Source organism: Littorina saxatilis, linkage group LG2 (genome assembly GCF_037325665.1).
Source record: "Littorina saxatilis isolate snail1 linkage group LG2, US_GU_Lsax_2.0, whole genome shotgun sequence".
Taxonomy (NCBI): domain Eukaryota; kingdom Metazoa; phylum Mollusca; class Gastropoda; order Littorinimorpha; family Littorinidae; genus Littorina; species Littorina saxatilis.
The window spans coordinates 61,909,985-61,926,621 of record NC_090246.1 but is presented as its reverse complement, the minus strand read 5'-3'; the positions used below and the strand labels follow the sequence as shown (position 1 = coordinate 61,926,621).

The 16,637-nt window shown below is 39.9% G+C and overlaps 1 protein-coding gene, 2 long non-coding RNA genes and 1 pseudogene across 4 annotated transcripts in view; 3 read left to right on the top strand and 1 right to left on the bottom strand.

Moving 5' to 3' along the window:
- LOC138959462 (uncharacterized) overlaps positions 1 to 16,637 on the top strand; it is a 381,943-nt gene that overhangs the window by 16,755 nt on the left and 348,551 nt on the right. The window lies entirely within an intron of this gene.
- Positions 1 to 16,637, top strand: part of LOC138959457 (innexin unc-7-like) — a 61,813-nt gene that overhangs the window by 10,170 nt on the left and 35,006 nt on the right. The gene's annotated exons all lie outside the window — the stretch shown is intronic.
- On the top strand, positions 9,717 to 12,187 carry LOC138959454 (putative nuclease HARBI1; annotated as a pseudogene).
- Positions 14,296 to 16,189, bottom strand: LOC138959455 (uncharacterized). The gene is made up of 3 exons (XR_011453720.1): positions 16,090 to 16,189; positions 15,444 to 15,536; positions 14,296 to 14,612 (listed from the first exon to the last, which is right to left on the bottom strand). It is a non-coding gene; the product is annotated as an uncharacterized lncRNA (long non-coding RNA).

Below are 16,637 nucleotides of genomic sequence, written 5' to 3'. Positions count from 1 at the left end.
GGTCAAACATGAGTTACTTTCCTTCGGGTCTCATTCTATCGATGTAAACTAGCGATAACCGTGAATCGATGATTATCAAAATGTTTTTGGACCGTGGTGCGTTTTTGCGTTAGACCTAACTTTTAAAATCTAAATAATAAATTGACAGCTTCTTACACAAACATTCTTTAATCATAAAAGAATTCTTTTTTCATCAAGACAAGATCAGTACAATTCGAAGTTGTGAAAGTTTGAAAAAAGAAAAGCCCGGAAGCAGGGTCACGCAAGGGTAGTAGCAGACGACGGTTTATGCATATCGCCGTTCCTCTCAACAGTCAAAAGCCATCGCTAGTGTTCTTGTGAACCACAGCCGTTTGTTTCGTGCATAAAAAAAACGTGCTATTGTAAATAAGCTCACATCGAGTCGCATTCAAATGACTAACTGACGACTACATTGTGAAAAAGGGAAACTGGATCACACGGGTTCACGATGGCTCAGGGGTAAGATAAACCACGCAAAAATAAATTCTTTGAAAATTGTTCGCTCTTTACGGAGGGCACCTAGGATGTTCTCAATCGGTGAGTGTTTAAATGAAAGGGTGTTTGTACTGTGTGTAAAAGCCTGACCGTATCTGTGATGGTTTACGGGAGGCTTACTGTGCCTTTAAACACTCACCGCTTGAGAATATCCAAGGTGCCCTCCGAAAAGAGCGAGCAATTTTCAAAGAATTTATTTTTGCGTGGTTTATTTTACCCCTGAGCCATCGTGAACCCGTGTGATCCAGTTTCCCTTTTTCACAATGCAGTCGTCAGTTTGTAATTTGAATGTGGCTCGCTGTGAGCTTATCTGCAATAGCACATTATTATGTACCTCTGACTATGCACGAAACAAGAACTCTAGCGATGGCTTTTGACTGTTGAGAGGAACTGGCGATAGGCATAAACCGTCGTCTACTACGAGAACCACGACCTTGCGTGACCCTGCTTCCGGGGTTTTCTTTTTTCAAACTGTCAAAGCTTCGAATTGCACTGATCTTGTCTTGATGAAAAAAGTATTCTTTTATGATTTAAGAATGTTTGTGTAACAAGCTGTCAATTTATTATTTAGATTTTAAAAGTTAGGTCTAGCGCCAAAACGCACCACTGTCCGATTGTGTGAGGAGACAATCCGCAAAATTAATTCTTTGAAAATTGCTCGCTCTTTACGTAGGGCACCTAGGATGTTCCCGTTCGGTGAGCGTTCAAATGGAAGGGTGTTTGTACTGTGTGTAAAAGCCTGACAGTATCTGTGATGGTTTACGGGAGGCTTACTGTGCCTTTAAGAAACAGTATCCCCACTGTATTATTCATGACCGAGCTGAAAGGAACACTCCTTCCCAGATCTGGTCAGGCTTTTACACAGGATAAGACCATTCCTCCACTTGGTCAAATACCATAAATCACCATCCTGGCCAGTGTGTTTTCTGTGTACAGTGGTAATCTTGTTGTGAATTAATTTAGTAAATAGTCACTAGAAATCAATACCTCACACAAATTCCAACTCACCACAGCAAGCAGGCAGGATGTTGATTTTTGGTATGCGACAAAGTGGAAGGACGAACGAACAGCAATGCTTTCTCCAATTGGTTATTTCATTTGAAGAGATTTTCTTCACTGAGGACCAACATTAAAAAAAAAAAATCAAGTCGCGTAAGGCGAAATTACTGCATCGGTTCAGTAGTTTGGTCTGAATCGCTCTACACACACACACACGCACAAACAGACAGACAGACAGACAGACAGACAGACAGACAGACAGACAGACAGACAGACAGACAGACAGACACACACACACACACACACACACACACACACACACACACACACACACACACACACCACACACACACATACACCACGACCCTCGTCTCGATTCCCCCTCTATATTAAAACATTTAGTCAAAACTTGACTAAATGTAACAAGTCGCGTAAGGCGAAAATACAATATTTAGTCAAGTAGCTGTCGAAGTCACAGAATGAAACTGAACGCAATGCAACGCAGCAAGACCGTATACTCGTAGTCCACCGCTCACGGCATAGGCAGTGAAATTGACAAGAAGAGCGGGGTAGTAGTTGCGCTAAGAAGGATAGCACGCTTTTCTGTACCTCTCTTTGTTTTAACTTTCTGAGCGTGTTTTTAATCCAAACATATCATATCTATATGTTTTTGGAATCAGGAACCGACAAGGAATAAGATGAAAGTGTTTTTAAATTGATTTGGACAATTTAATTTTGATAATAATTTTTATATATTTAATTTTCAGAGCTTGTTTTTAATCCGAATATAACATATTTATATGTTTTTGGAATCAGCAAATGATGGAGAATAAGATAAACGTAAATTGGGATCGTTTTATAAATTTTTATTTTTTTTTTACAATTTTCAGATTTTTAATGACCAAAGTCATTAATTAATTTTTAAGCCAGCAAGCTGAAATGCAATACCGAAGTCCGGGCTTCGTCGAAGATTACTTGACCAAAATTTCAACCAATTTGGTTGAAAAATGAGGGCGTGACAGTGCCGCCTCAACTTTCACGAAAAGCCGGATATGACGTCATCAAAGAAATTTATCAAAAAAATGAAAAAAACGTTCGGGAATTTCATACCCAGGAACTCTCATGTCAAATTTCATAAAGATCGGTCCAGTAGTTTAGTCTGAATCGCTCTACACACACACACACAGACACACACACACACACACGCACACACGCACACACGCACACACACACGTACATACACCACGACCCTCGTTTCGATTCCCCCTCGATGTTAAAATATTTAGTCAAAACTTACATACACCACGACCCTCGTTTCGATTCCCCCTCGATGTTAAAATATTTAGTCAAAACTTGACTAAATATAAAAAGAAAGTATGATTTAGATTGAAACTGCTACAACATGAACAGTTAATCAACAATTCGACGTGTTTTAGTTTTGGTTTGTTTTGAACCTCAGTTTTATATGCTGGTTGTTTCAAACCTCGTTTTTTTACCTGTTCTTCTTCTCTATTTTTATATTTAGTCAAGTTTTGACTAAATATTTTAACATCGAGGGGGAATCGAAACGAGGGTCGTGGTGTATGTGTGTCTGTCTGTGCGTGTGTGTGTGTGTGTGTGTGTGTGTGTGTGTGTGTGTAGAGCGATTCAGACTAAACCACTGGACCGATCTTTATGAAATTTGACATGAGAGTTCCTGGGTATGAAATCCCCGAACGTTTTTTTCATTTTTTGGATAAATGTCTTTGATGACGTCATATCCGGCTTTTCGTGAAAGTTGAGGCGGCACTGTCACGCCCTCATTTTTCAACCAAATTGGTTGAAATTTTGGTCAAGTAATCTTCGACAAAGCTCGGACTTCGGTATTGCATTTCAGCTTGGTGGCTTAAAAATTAATTAATGACTTTGGTCATTAAAAATCTGAAAATTGTAAAAAAAAAATAAAAATTTATAAAACGATCCAAATTTACGTTTATCTTATTCTCCATCATTTGCTGATTCCAAAAACATATAAATATGTTATATTCGGATTAAAAACAAGCTCTGAAAATTAAATATATAAACATTATTATCAAAATTAAAGTGTCCAAATCAATTTAAAACCACTTTCATCTTATTCCTTGTCGGTTCCTGATTCCAAAAACATATAGATATGATATGTTTGGATTAAAAACACGCTCAGAAAGTTAAAACAAAGAGAGGTACAGAAAAGCGTGCTATCCTTCTTAGTGCAACTACTACCCCGCTCTTCTTGTCAATTTCACTGCCTATGCCGTGAGCGGTGGACTACGAGTATACGGTCTTGCTGCGTTGCATTGCGTTCAGTTTCATTCTGTGAGTTCGACAGCTACTTGACTAAATATTGTATTTTCGCCTTACGCGACTTGTTACATTTAGTCAAGTTTTGACTAAAGGTTTTAACATAGAGGGGGAATCGAGACGAGGGTCGTGGTGTATGTGTGTGTGTGTGTGTGTGTGTGTGTGTGTGTGTGTGTGTGTGTGTGTGTGTGTGTGTGTCTGTCTGTCTGTCTGTCTGTCTGTCTGTCTGTCTGTCTGTCTGTCTGTCTGTCTGTCTGTCTGTCTGTGCGTGTGTGTGTGTAGAGCGATTCAGACTAAACTGCAGGATCGATCTTTATGAAATTTGACATGAGAGTTCCTGGGAATGATATCCCCGGATGTTTTTTTTCTTTTTTTCGATAAATACCTTCCGGCTTTTTGTAAAAGTTGAGGCGGCACTGTCACACCCTCATTTTTCAATCAAATTGATTGACATTTTGGCAAAGCAATTTTCGACGAAGGCTGGACTTTGGTATTGCATTCCAGCTTGGTGGCTTAAAAACTAATGAATGAGTTTGGTCATTAAAAATCGGAAACCTGTAATTAAAATTAATTTTTCATTAAACGATCCAAAAATAATTTCATCTTAGTCTTCGTTATTGTCTGATTCCAAAAACATATACATATGTTATATTTGGATTACAAACAAGCTCTGAAAATTAAAAATATGAAAAATATGATTGAAATTAATTTTCCGAAATCGATTTAAAAACAATTTCATCTTATTCCTTGTCGGTCCCTGATTCCAAAAACATTAGATATGATATGTTTGGATTAAAAACAAATCAGTAAGCTAAAAAGAATAGACATACAGAAAAGCGTGTTATCCTGCTCAGCGCGACCACTACCGCACTATTCTGCATGGCTTGTCGATTTCACTGCCTTTGCCACGATCGGTAGACTGACGAAACTACGAGTATGTGGTCTTGGTGAAAAAAGCAGTGCGTTCAGTTTCATTCTGTTAGTTCGACATCTTGACTAAATGTTGTTATTTCGCCTTACGCGACTTGTTTCCTTTTGACGGGGAGCATCTCTTTTTATAGCTCTTTTTTTTCTATCAATCAAATTCTAAACTTTATTTTATTTTATATCAAATCATTCAAAACCGACTCTTGTCCAGGGCAGTAAGCTTACTCTGTAATCGCGGAATGCCTTCTTTGCAGCACTAACGAAAGAATGATGTATAATTTGTGTTTCTTATTTAGTTTTGACAAGGGAAGGTTATTTAATTCTTGTTAATCAGGTTTTATAGTTTCATTCAAATATTTTGACCACCTACAATCTACTCATAACTCATAACTCATAACATTTTATTGATCCAACAAAGGAAATTAATTTAGTCATCAGCACATATAGGTCATTAATTAATAACTATAAAAGAATAAAAGAAGAAAATTCATAAAACCCATGATATAAAAATACCCTTTTTTCTTGCACACCTGACACACCGACACACCAATACACATGCATACATGCCTACATACATACCTACATACATACCTACATACATACCTACATACATACCTACATACATACATACATACATACATACATTCCATGTTAAAGTGTAGTTAAGAACATCACAGTAATTATATCCTTGTTTGGATTAACAGATAAGTTTTTATGTAAATGATGATAACAACAATCCATAATTAACGCTATTGCACTACCAAGGAAGAGACCAACCAAACACATAAAAACCAATAACAGTAATCATCATCAGTTATCACAGGTATCACAGTAGATTAGCCATCAGGTAGTTAGACTCAATTGGGCAAAATATAGTGTCAACACCATCACAACAAAGCTAGTTAATCTACATTCAAAATAAAACACTTGTTACACAATACGGATCATTAATACATACCAAACGTGTGCTTTTAGGCACACTTCTGTCAAACTTTTATGAAAGAGTTTTGACATGTGTACGCCTTACAGGCTATCTTTAAAGAACTCTGTTAGTGTATTTCGTGTTCTATTCGATCCTATAATTTTTACAACATCTAAAAATGCCTTTTAAGTCACTGCAGACAAACACCATTCCGTCATCCCCCCCCCCCCCCCCCTCGCGTTTCCGTGCGCACTTGATCTTGTACTTGCGTGTACACACGAAGGGGGATAAGGCACTAGAAGGTCTGCACATAAGTAGACCTGGGAGATCCGAAAAATCTCCACCCTTCACCCGGCAACAGGCGAACAGGATACACGACCTTCTGCTTAGGAAGCCGATGTCTCATCCACTAGTCAATTCGCCCTATTTGTATTTGACACTTTGCAAAAAAAAAAAAAAAAAAAACCATCAACAATAAAACGTACCTAATTACTGACAACCAAACTACAATTTGCCCGTACGCGTGGAATTTCCCATTCATTGCTGGAGGTCTACTCATCGTGTGGGGATCGGGATTTCCCGATGTCGCGTCAAGCAGTATTTAAAACGAATACGGAATAGTTAATAGTGAATGAAAAGTGACACCAATTCACAATGAGTGGCACAAGCGCATACACAAAGACATACATACACAAACGCCAACGCACTCGTATTCTCTCTGTCGGTCACGCTACATGCGCCGGCTATGTCGCTCCCACTGTATTCCTTTGACACCGTCACAGACAGTCAGCAGGGGCGGACGAGGGGGGGGGGGGGGTTCACAGGGGGCACGTGCCCCCCCCCCCCCGAAAAAAAAGGAGAAAAAAAAAAGATTTTTCTATGCTAATTCTATGACCATTTCTAAGTTCAAATGGCACCAGATGGCACCATTTTGCTTCTTTGGGCAAAATTTTTTTCCGGGGGAGCATGCCCCCGGACCCCCCTAGCAAATTCGGGCACTTCGCGCCCATCACATTCACTTTCAATTCAAAGTGCCCCCCCCCCCCCTTACAAAGCAACTGATCCGCCCCTGGTCAGACACGCAGCCAAAAACTTACACACACACACACACGCTCACATACGCATGCGTAAACGCACGCCGCACGCCCACATACCACCGTCCCATCGTGCGTGCATGCGCAGAGAGAGACGAGAGAGAGAGAATTGAATTGAATTGAATTGAAATTTATTTTACGAGGGTGACAGAATAAGCAATGCATACATGCTTCTTTTCATCCGGCCCTCGCCCATTGAGGGGTAACAAACAAGAAGAAATAAAAGATAAGTTTAACAATAGTACAAATGACATATTTACCATAATTAACATGTCAAGCAACCAATAAGACATTTTAAGATGCATTAGGATTCTTTAGCAATGCTTGAAAATCCTATATAACAGGGAAATATGTGTTTGTAAAAAAAAAAAATAAATAAATAAAAAATAAAAAAATCCTTCATGAATTATATATAATCATGTTTTTCAATATAATCAGAGAGTACAGTTATATTTTGCCAGCTGCCTGATAATAGTTTTTATAAGTTTTGTAAAAGAAACAGCATGTAATATTCCTTGAATGATGTTTCATGAATTCGTAATTTAATTATATTTGGAATGGCGTTCCACATAATTGCTCCAGAATATAATAGACTCGACTTGTATAGGTCAATTCTTGGAGTTGGTGTAATTAATTTGTTACATTTTCTATAATGATTTATTTTGAAATTTGAGGCAATGAGTGTAGGGGCATTCCCTGACATAATTCTATGCATCATCACACCTTTGTTATATGCAAATCTATCTCTGATAGGAAGAATTTGCAATCGTTTATAATCAGTCATGGAAAGAGATGTATTTTTTAAAATAATTAATTTAACAGCTCTTCTATGTAAACTTACACACATAAAATATGATATGAGAGAGAGAGAGAGAGAGAGAGAGAGAGAGAGAGAGAGAGAGAGAGAGAGAGAGACAGAGAGAGAGAGAGAGAGAGAGAGAGACAGAGACAGAGACAGAGACAGAGACAGAGCAAAACGAAACTTGAAAACGGGAACCCCACATGGATGATTTGTAATGTTTTCCTGGACAAGCCCTATAAACTGTTCGTTATGAATTGCATCAGGTTCATTTTTATCAGCCTTCACCAAGCGTCCGGCCAAGTTCACACATCTTTAAAGGGGTATTAGCCTCGGAGGATAAGCGAAACAACGTTTTAGCTTTGGAAGTAGAACAAGTTATTTCACATACTGATCTTTGAAGTATACTATCATATTATGTTTTATTTTTGGACGCGTGTCCGGCTTGTCCGGTTCAGAGCTCTGAATTTGCGATGTCGCTTCTTTGTCGCACTCACTAAAACAAGCACGATAATGAAATGTCCATACACTGAAAGATGTCCAGTTAAGGTCTTACTTTTGTATTTTGTTCAAAAGAAGGACATCTTCATGTGGACATCATCCCTTTAAGCTGACTGAGAGCTAGAAAAAAAATTCAGCCTCAAAACTAGAGTAAGGTGTCCTTATCCTTGCGATAATTAGAAACAATCAAAAACCCAAAGCAATATTCTACTAGCAATCATTTTCCTCAGGCGTAGCTGTGAACTACCCACCCATGCACTTCCTGCTCTTGATCTTTAAGTGCTGGGCTTTCTGCGATGATTTTCCTTTCCTTAAAGTAGGCCATTGTGATTGAATTTAACATGCGAAATCTGCTGAAGAGACTTTCACACCCGTGTAAATAAAATCATGTACGCAAGCTCCGAGAGAGAGAGAGAGAGAGAGAGAGAGAGAGAGAGAGAGAGAGAGAGAGAGAGAGAGAGAGAGAGAGAGAGAGAGAGGGGGGGGGGGAGAGAGAGAGAACGAGAGAGAGAAAGAGAGAGAGAGAGAGAGAGAGGGGGAGAGAAATAGAGAGAGAAAGAGAGAGAGAGAGAAAGAGAGAGAGAGACTGAGAGAGAGAGAGAACGAGAGAGAGAGAGAGAGAGAGAGAGAGAGAGAGAGAGGGAGAGAGAGAGAGTGTGTGTGAGTGAGAGAGACAGAGAGAGTGAGAAAGCGAGGGAGAGAGAGAGAAAGTGAGAGAGAGAGAGACAGACAGACAGACAGACAGACAGAGACAGAGAGACAGAGACAGAGAGACAGAGACAGAGGCAGAGAGAGTTTCCGTACAATCAGCTGTCAATTAAATCTTTTCAATGCTTAGAGGTCTTTCACCCGTGAACTCTTCGATACGCGAAGGAATACTACATCTTTAAATCAAACTTCCTGGCCGGGAACCTCTTTTCGGTTAGCTGCACCTTCAAAGTTGCTCGGTAAACGAGACAGATTAGATATTTCCTTGTCAATAACAGGAAGGTCATTCATAATCATTTCCCTCTTAAAACTGTCCCACGAAACGTTGTGAAACTTTTGCATTATCTCAAGTGCGTCGAGGTCAAACCGTTCTAAAAGGATGAGCAAAGGTTTATTTTTGAAACTTGACTATATTTTTTCATTTTTAAATCTCACTTTAGGCTGACATTCTTCTTGGAGCCCGTGATGATTCAAAGTTTTGATTTTGAAATTCAAAATGAACTGCATGCAGACAAATAAATCCAGCGTGTTCTAAACGTAGGTTTTCAAGTAACCGACGCCGGATGGACGTTTAGTGTGAAGCGTGAACAGATGACATGTGACAGTTGGTACACAAGTCATTTCACAAATTTGATTTCGGCAAAATTACAAGAGACAGAAAACAATTCTTTTGGTATGTGTCCAATCCACTAGGAAGCGTGCTCTGAAAGCACAACGAGCCTAGACGGATCCGTGATTGGTGGGTTTATTTCACGGGAAAGGAGACATCTTGAATGAACTTCATGAAGGCACACCCTGTTAGCTATGGTACTGGAGTTCTGAGACGAGTTGCCCAGAGCGGGCTGCCACGGGTCGCTCGCAGTGCGCATGACAGAAAGCCGTTTCTCAGAGCCGAGCGAAAAAGTGCCCCGCAGTCGCTCGCCGATCCAACCATGCGTTGCTCAGAGTCACGAGAGCTCGCTCAAAGCAAAGTCGCTCTGGATTGGTCTAGGCAACGGGCTCAGAACGAGGCGAGCGAGCCAAGATGGCGACGAAGAAGGCACGAATGATGCGAGATATGCAAAAAGTTGTACTTCTTGAGCTAGCAGACGATTCAATCACTGAAATCGTCAGACAGAACGTTGCAATGTTGACAATGATAGCTGCGTCGGTGACTAAATCTCCCAAAGAGGTGGATCCCTCGGTTCACGTCCAAAATTACGCGGAGGAGACTGTGCCCCGCTACACGCCGTGGCAGTTCCACCAACACTTTCGGATGTTTCCGGACACATTCGAAGTAAGTACTTTTTCATTGCGTTTGTTTAACACATTTCCTTGCAGTGGCTTTCTATTGACTATTCCTGTGTAACTGAAAAATTTAATGTGCCTTATGCAATTTTGATATGATCTAATTTGCAGTTGATTGTGTTATAAATTTATTTTTGTAAAGTGCAGTCAGCATGTTTGCAAGAATGTATGTTCAACATGGCGGCATGAAGTGAAGTACAAATTTGTCGGCCTTAAAAGATCAAAAGGGAAATATATTTATATGAAACTTCAAGATGAAAATATAGCATATTGAAACATTAAAACTCAATATTTGTCAGTAAATTTATGTTTCCTTGAAAACAAACTTTTTAGTGCATACAAGTAATAAAACATTGACATTTCTATTTTAGGAAGGGGGGGGGGGGGTAAATAGTTTGTAATATATATTTCTGCACTGAATATTTTTGGACAGGCAAATAACATAATAATGAATTTTTTTGGTGTGTTTTAGGAACTTTGTGAGTGGATTGGTCCGCATCTCCAGTCGTCCAGATCCATTTCAGTGGAGAAGAAGATGCTGGCAACCATATATGGCTTGTCGGCAACATGGAGTCCTTTCTAAGTGTTGCTGACCGGTTTGGTGTTAACAAAGGCTCTTTGCACCGGATTGTTCTGTCTGTTTGCCGAGCCTTGACAGCCATCAGAGGCGATGTGATTTCGTGGCCTCCCCATGGACAGCTGCAGAAAATTGCAAATGATTTTCAGGAGCTGCGTGGATTTCCAGGTATAGTGGGTGCTGTTGATGGTACTTATATTGAAATCCCTGGCACCACAGACGAACACCGAGCTGCTTACATTTGCCGAAAAGGTTTCCCGGCTATGCATCTGCAGGTTGTGTGTACGGCTGACTTGCTCTTTACTGATGTGGACACGGGCAATGCAGGGTCCGTGCATGACAGCCGAGTCTTTCGGACATCTGACCTACAGGCAAAGCTGGAGAGTGAGGAAGGGCGCCTTCCAGCAGGATTCCACCTCCTTGGGGATTCTGCCTATGGGCAGACAGAGTACCTGCTGGTACCATTCCGTGACAATGGCCATTTGTCACCAGTGGAAAGGAATTACAACAATTTACATTCCTCAACCCGAGTGCAGGTGGAAAGGGCAATTGGGCTGCTCAAGGGCAAGTTTCGCCGACTCAAGAAACTTGATATGGTGTCTGTTCGAGACATCCCTTTCATAATCTTTGCATGCTGTGTTTTGCATAACTTTATTATTTTGAGAAAGGGAGTTGATGAAGATGACATTGAACTGGAAGTGGAAGTGGATGTTGCCGCGGCAGAAGGGGAGGGGGATGTGGCAGTGAACCTGACAGCAGCAGAAAAGAGAATGTCAGTGGCAGAATTGCTGATGTAAATAAGAGTGATCATGAAACCAGCATTGGCACTGTATTTCTGTGTGCCCATGCAGATTCCAAATGTTCAGAACTGAGGCATTTTTATATGTTTGAAGAGAACTTCTTTTTAAACGGAAAGGGGTAGATAACAAACTTTACGGACATATGCCATGGTATCATGTTTACTTGTTGACTGTGTCAGAATTGTGTATTATTTGTGTGTGTGGTTTGTCTGACTGTGAAGAAATTGCAGAGCTGGGTAGTTGCTGCTTTTCTCATTCATTAAGATATTACTGAAGTTCTCATTTCTAATTCTATGTATTATGCTTTTTAATTTGTGTGTTGAAGTTATCATTTCTTGTTGACTGAATCAGAATTTTGTTTTTGTTGTGTGAATGTGTGTACAGTTACTGTTTTTTTGTAGTCTGACTTTGAACCAATTGCAGAGCATGGTTGTGGATATGGGGAGGTTTTTTTTTCATTCATATAGAAGATTATTGAAGTTCTCAATTGTAATTTTGTATTGGGCTTCTAAATTGCTGAAGTTATCCTTTCTAGTTCTTGACAGTTGTATCAGAATTGTGTCTATGCTGTATGAATGTGTGTACGGTTCGTCCTAGTCTGACTTAAAACAATTTGCAGAGCATTTTCTGATATCGGAAAAATCAATGCCTCAATTTTTGTTTGCCAGTCTATGCCTCTACATTTGAGCTTGCCATGGTGTGCGATACCCTTTTATCTAAAAATGGCAATAAAATGTCTTGCATTCCATTATGTGTTTGTGCAGTGTAAATTTGTTTTGAGAGAGAAGACTGACACAGGCAAAAGTTGTTGACAGCGATATTGACTTGCATGCAGAACAATTAAATACAAACACATGAAAAACTGTTCATGGATGATTTTAATAATCACACTAGCTGCAAGAAGCCACGAGGAAATACAAATGACAAATGTGCTCACTGATATCAGTCAAAATTGTAACAAACGAAATTTTTGAAATAGACATAAAAAAAAAACAAGTATCCAAGATATTAAAGACTTGGAGACAAAGCAGTGAATGTAAAATTCCAATCCTAATGACATTGATGGGTTTTTGTTCAAAGCTGGATAGCAGATGAATAAAGGCAGAAGTACACTCTTAATAATCATAATGAAATATTGGTGGGTAACAAATATCCAACATGTAAAACCTATTTAAAAGTAATACATTTTAGGCAGAAATTTCACAACTGGATAGTACATTTGACTTGAACATTTAGCTAATCAAACAAGTCGTGCTCGCATTTACATAATGAAACGCGACAAAAAATAGTACCAGTAGCCCTTTTCTGGTCACCTGAACATACAAAAAGAATTCAGTGATTGCATTGATCTTAATCCGCGACAAAAATTATGTATCGTAAGATTATATGTACAGACGGAAATATGTGGTCGTAAGGTAATAAGCCGAGGATAAATTGTGATACTTTGACTCGACCATCCTACTGTGGCTGTCTCCTTCGCCATGCTAGCAATAGTGTTGTCTCAAAATATCCTGATGCATCATGAGATACATGCAGATTGGGATTTTTACCGCGCGAATATGTGGAAGTAAGGTAATAAGCCGAGGATAAATTGTGATACTTTGACTCGACCATCCTGCTGTGGCTGTCTCCTTCGCCATGCCAGCAGTAGGGTTGTCTCATCAAAGAATCCTGATGCATCAAGAGATACATTCCGTTTGGGATTTTTACCGCGCGAATATGTGGTCGTAAGGTAATAAGCCGAGGATAAATTGTGATACTTTGACTCGACCATCCTACTGTGGCTGTCTCCTTCGCCATGCCAGCAGTAGGGTTGTCTCATCAAAGTATCCTGATTCATCATGAGATACATGCAGTCAGGGATTTTTTACCGCGCGAATATGTGGTAGTAAGGTAATAAGCCGAGGATAAATTGTGATACTTTGACTCGACCAACCTGCTGTGGCTGTCTCCTTCGCCATGCCAGCAGTAGGGTTGTCTCATCAAAGTATCCTGATTCATCATGAGATACATGCAGTCAAGGATTTTTTACCGCGCGAACATGTGAAAGTAAGGTAATAAGCCGAGGATAAATTGTGAAACTTTGACTCGACCATCCTGCTGTGGCTGTCTCCTTCGCCATGCCAGCAGTTGGGTTGTCTCATCAAAGTATCCTGATTCATCATGAGATACATGCAGTCAGGGATTTTTTACCGCGCGAACATGTGAAAGTAAGGTAATAAGCCGAGGATAAATTGTGATACTTTGACTCGACCATCCTGCTGTGGCTGTCTCCTTCGCCATGCCAGCAGTAGGGTTGTCTCATCAAAGTATCCTGATTCATCATAAGATACATGCAGTCAGGGATTTTTTACCGCGCGAACATGTGAAAGTAAGGTAATAAGCCGAGGATAAATTGTGATACTTTGACTCGACCAACCTGCTGTGGCTGTCTCCTTCGCCATGCCAGCAGTAGGGTTGTCTCATCAAAGTATCCTGATTCATCATGAGATACATGCAGTCAAGGATTTTTTACCGCGCGAACATGTGAAAGTAAGGTTATTACCCAAGAATAAATGGTGATACGTACGGTGACTTAGTTGAAATAACATGCACAAATACCCTTAAAGGGTTCTCTAAGATATAAAGAGACACGTAATATTTACAGCCATTTCAAACGCCTTTAAGTCAGTCAATGCAAAATCCTTAGAAACACTTATCATATGTACTGTAGTGTGAAAGCAATAACTGTGCCAAAATCAATCCTTTTTTAAGGGTTCACAAAGAAATAAGTAGACACGTAATATTTACAGCCGTTTCAAGCACCTTTAAAGTCAGTCAGTGAAAACTCCTTACATCTCCCCCAACCCCCCCCCCCCCCCCGATCAGCAACATATGTTCAGTAGTGCGAAAGCAATCAAGTGCCAAAATCAGTTTTTTTCCGTCTTGTATGCGTCAATCATCTGCTGAAGCAGGTTGTTTTTAATTCTTGCTGTTTCTATGAACTCCTGCATGTGAGCCGAGTTTTGCTCCGAAAATTGTTTCAGCCATGCAGGGGGCTCCGGTTCCTGACGTTTCCTCTTCCGCGAAGTCAGCTTTGGGGAATTGAACAACAGCTCCCTAGCCAACGCTGGGGGCCTTTGTCCCTCTACTGCCCCATGTCTGTCAGGTTGGGGATGGTTCTCTGCAACAGAGGACATTTTCTCACTAAAAATATCCATTGTCTGACTGAACAAGCAATTTAAGAAATATGGAATTTAGCCAAGGAGTCAGGATTCTAACAAATACTTTCATTTTTTTCATTTTCATTACTTTATTGTCCCATCACTGGGAAATTCAGGTCGCTTCCTCCCAGTGGAAAGCTAGCAGCAACGGAGTCGCGCTACCCAGGTGTCTGCGTGTTTAGGTGTATTCAGCCACCTGCACTTATGGCAGAATGACCAAGGTCTTTTACGTGCCATTGTGATGACACGGGGGTGGGACATGGCTTCCGTCTCTGGGTCTGCACATAAAGTTGACCCGTGTCCGTCCCGGCCCGAATTCGAACCTGCGACCTTTCGATCACAAGTCCAGTGCTCTACCAACTGAGCTACCGGGCCCCCTATAAACAATCAGACCTTGAAACCCCTGGTTTGTACATGAGTATTCACAACCAAATTCAGTATATTTTTAGAAAAATGAGTATACTCTAAACAGTATTCGTCACAAGTAAAATAAATTGAACAAAACATCTAACACAAATACAGTACTGCTTTCACTGATTACCGACAAAACCTGCAAACGTGTCAAAATCCTGGATCAGCTTTGGTATGTGGTCTGTGAAGAAAAGTCTAGGACTATTTGTCGCGGCATGTTTTATCCACCGACTGACTAGAAAATCAAGCGTACAAAATACAGTGAAATTGTATGGGTTCCCAGGTCCGTAGCAGGGCAGCAACATGGATGGAACTAGCCGATGAAGAACTTTGAAGCTTTCTGAAAAAGGAAGGTGTATTGAAATAAATTTGGGACAAACCTTGCATGGCAGGAACCCTCGGCAAACCTTCTGCTGGCTGGGTCGTCTCTGGTGAAACTGAAAGGGAACGCCCCTCTGACGGACTCCTAGTCACTGTCATAACAAACAAAATAAGTGTTCATATGTAATAAATCTGCCACCATTTATTCAAAGCAAAGGCTTATATTGAAAGTTCTACCTGGTTCACAATGATGGCGTATCACCTGTCAGACAGGACAACACATCATACATGATCAGTGATGCTATCAAAGACCACTCTTGAAACTTGCCCTCCTTTACTAAGTTTACAATCTGTATGAAATGATGTACAGTTACCTAATTGTTGATTCATGCAATACTAGTTCACACCAACACTCAATTCCTGGCGCATAAACGTTCCTTCTTGGACAACTAAAATGAAATAGACAAAAACTGCAAACATGTGTCAAAATACTGGATCACCTTTCGTAAGAGTCAGTGAAGAAAACATTTGTCGCAGTATGTTTTATCCACTGACTGTATTGTAGAAAATCAAGTGTACAAAATACAGTGAAATTGTATGGGTTCCCAGGTATGTGCAAGACAACAATATGGATGTCGCCAGCAGATGAAGAACTTTGAAGCTTTCTGAAAAAGGAAGGTGTATTGAAATAAATTTGGGACAAACCTTGCATGGCAGGAACCCTCGGCAAACCTTATGCTGGCTGGGTCGTCTCTGGTGAAACTGAAAGGGAACGCCCCTCTGACGGACTCCTCGTCACTGTCATAACAAACAAAATAAGTGTTCATATGTAATAAATCTGCCATCATTTTCCAAAGCAAAGGCTTATATTGAAAGTTCTACTTACTTAACAATAAGGATTATGATTTTTTGTTCTTTGCAAATATTTTCAAATATCAGTTATTCAGAACAAAAAAATCATAATTTCATTAAAACGAAAGCAATACCAAATCTGGAATTTCAGAAGCCACCTACTACATTGTTTATCAATACCACCAATTATTAATATCATTTGAAAACAAAATGCGTAGGAAATGTTGACACTTTTTAAAACCCATATCTGATTAGACAACAAATTTCTGCAAATACATTACAATTAATTCAGTTTATAATTCCATAAAAAGTATAAATTTAATTCGCACCGGTAAAAAATTTCATTAAGACAGGCAATTACAATTATTTGTGATTCTATAAGATGTTCAACGTTGACTTGG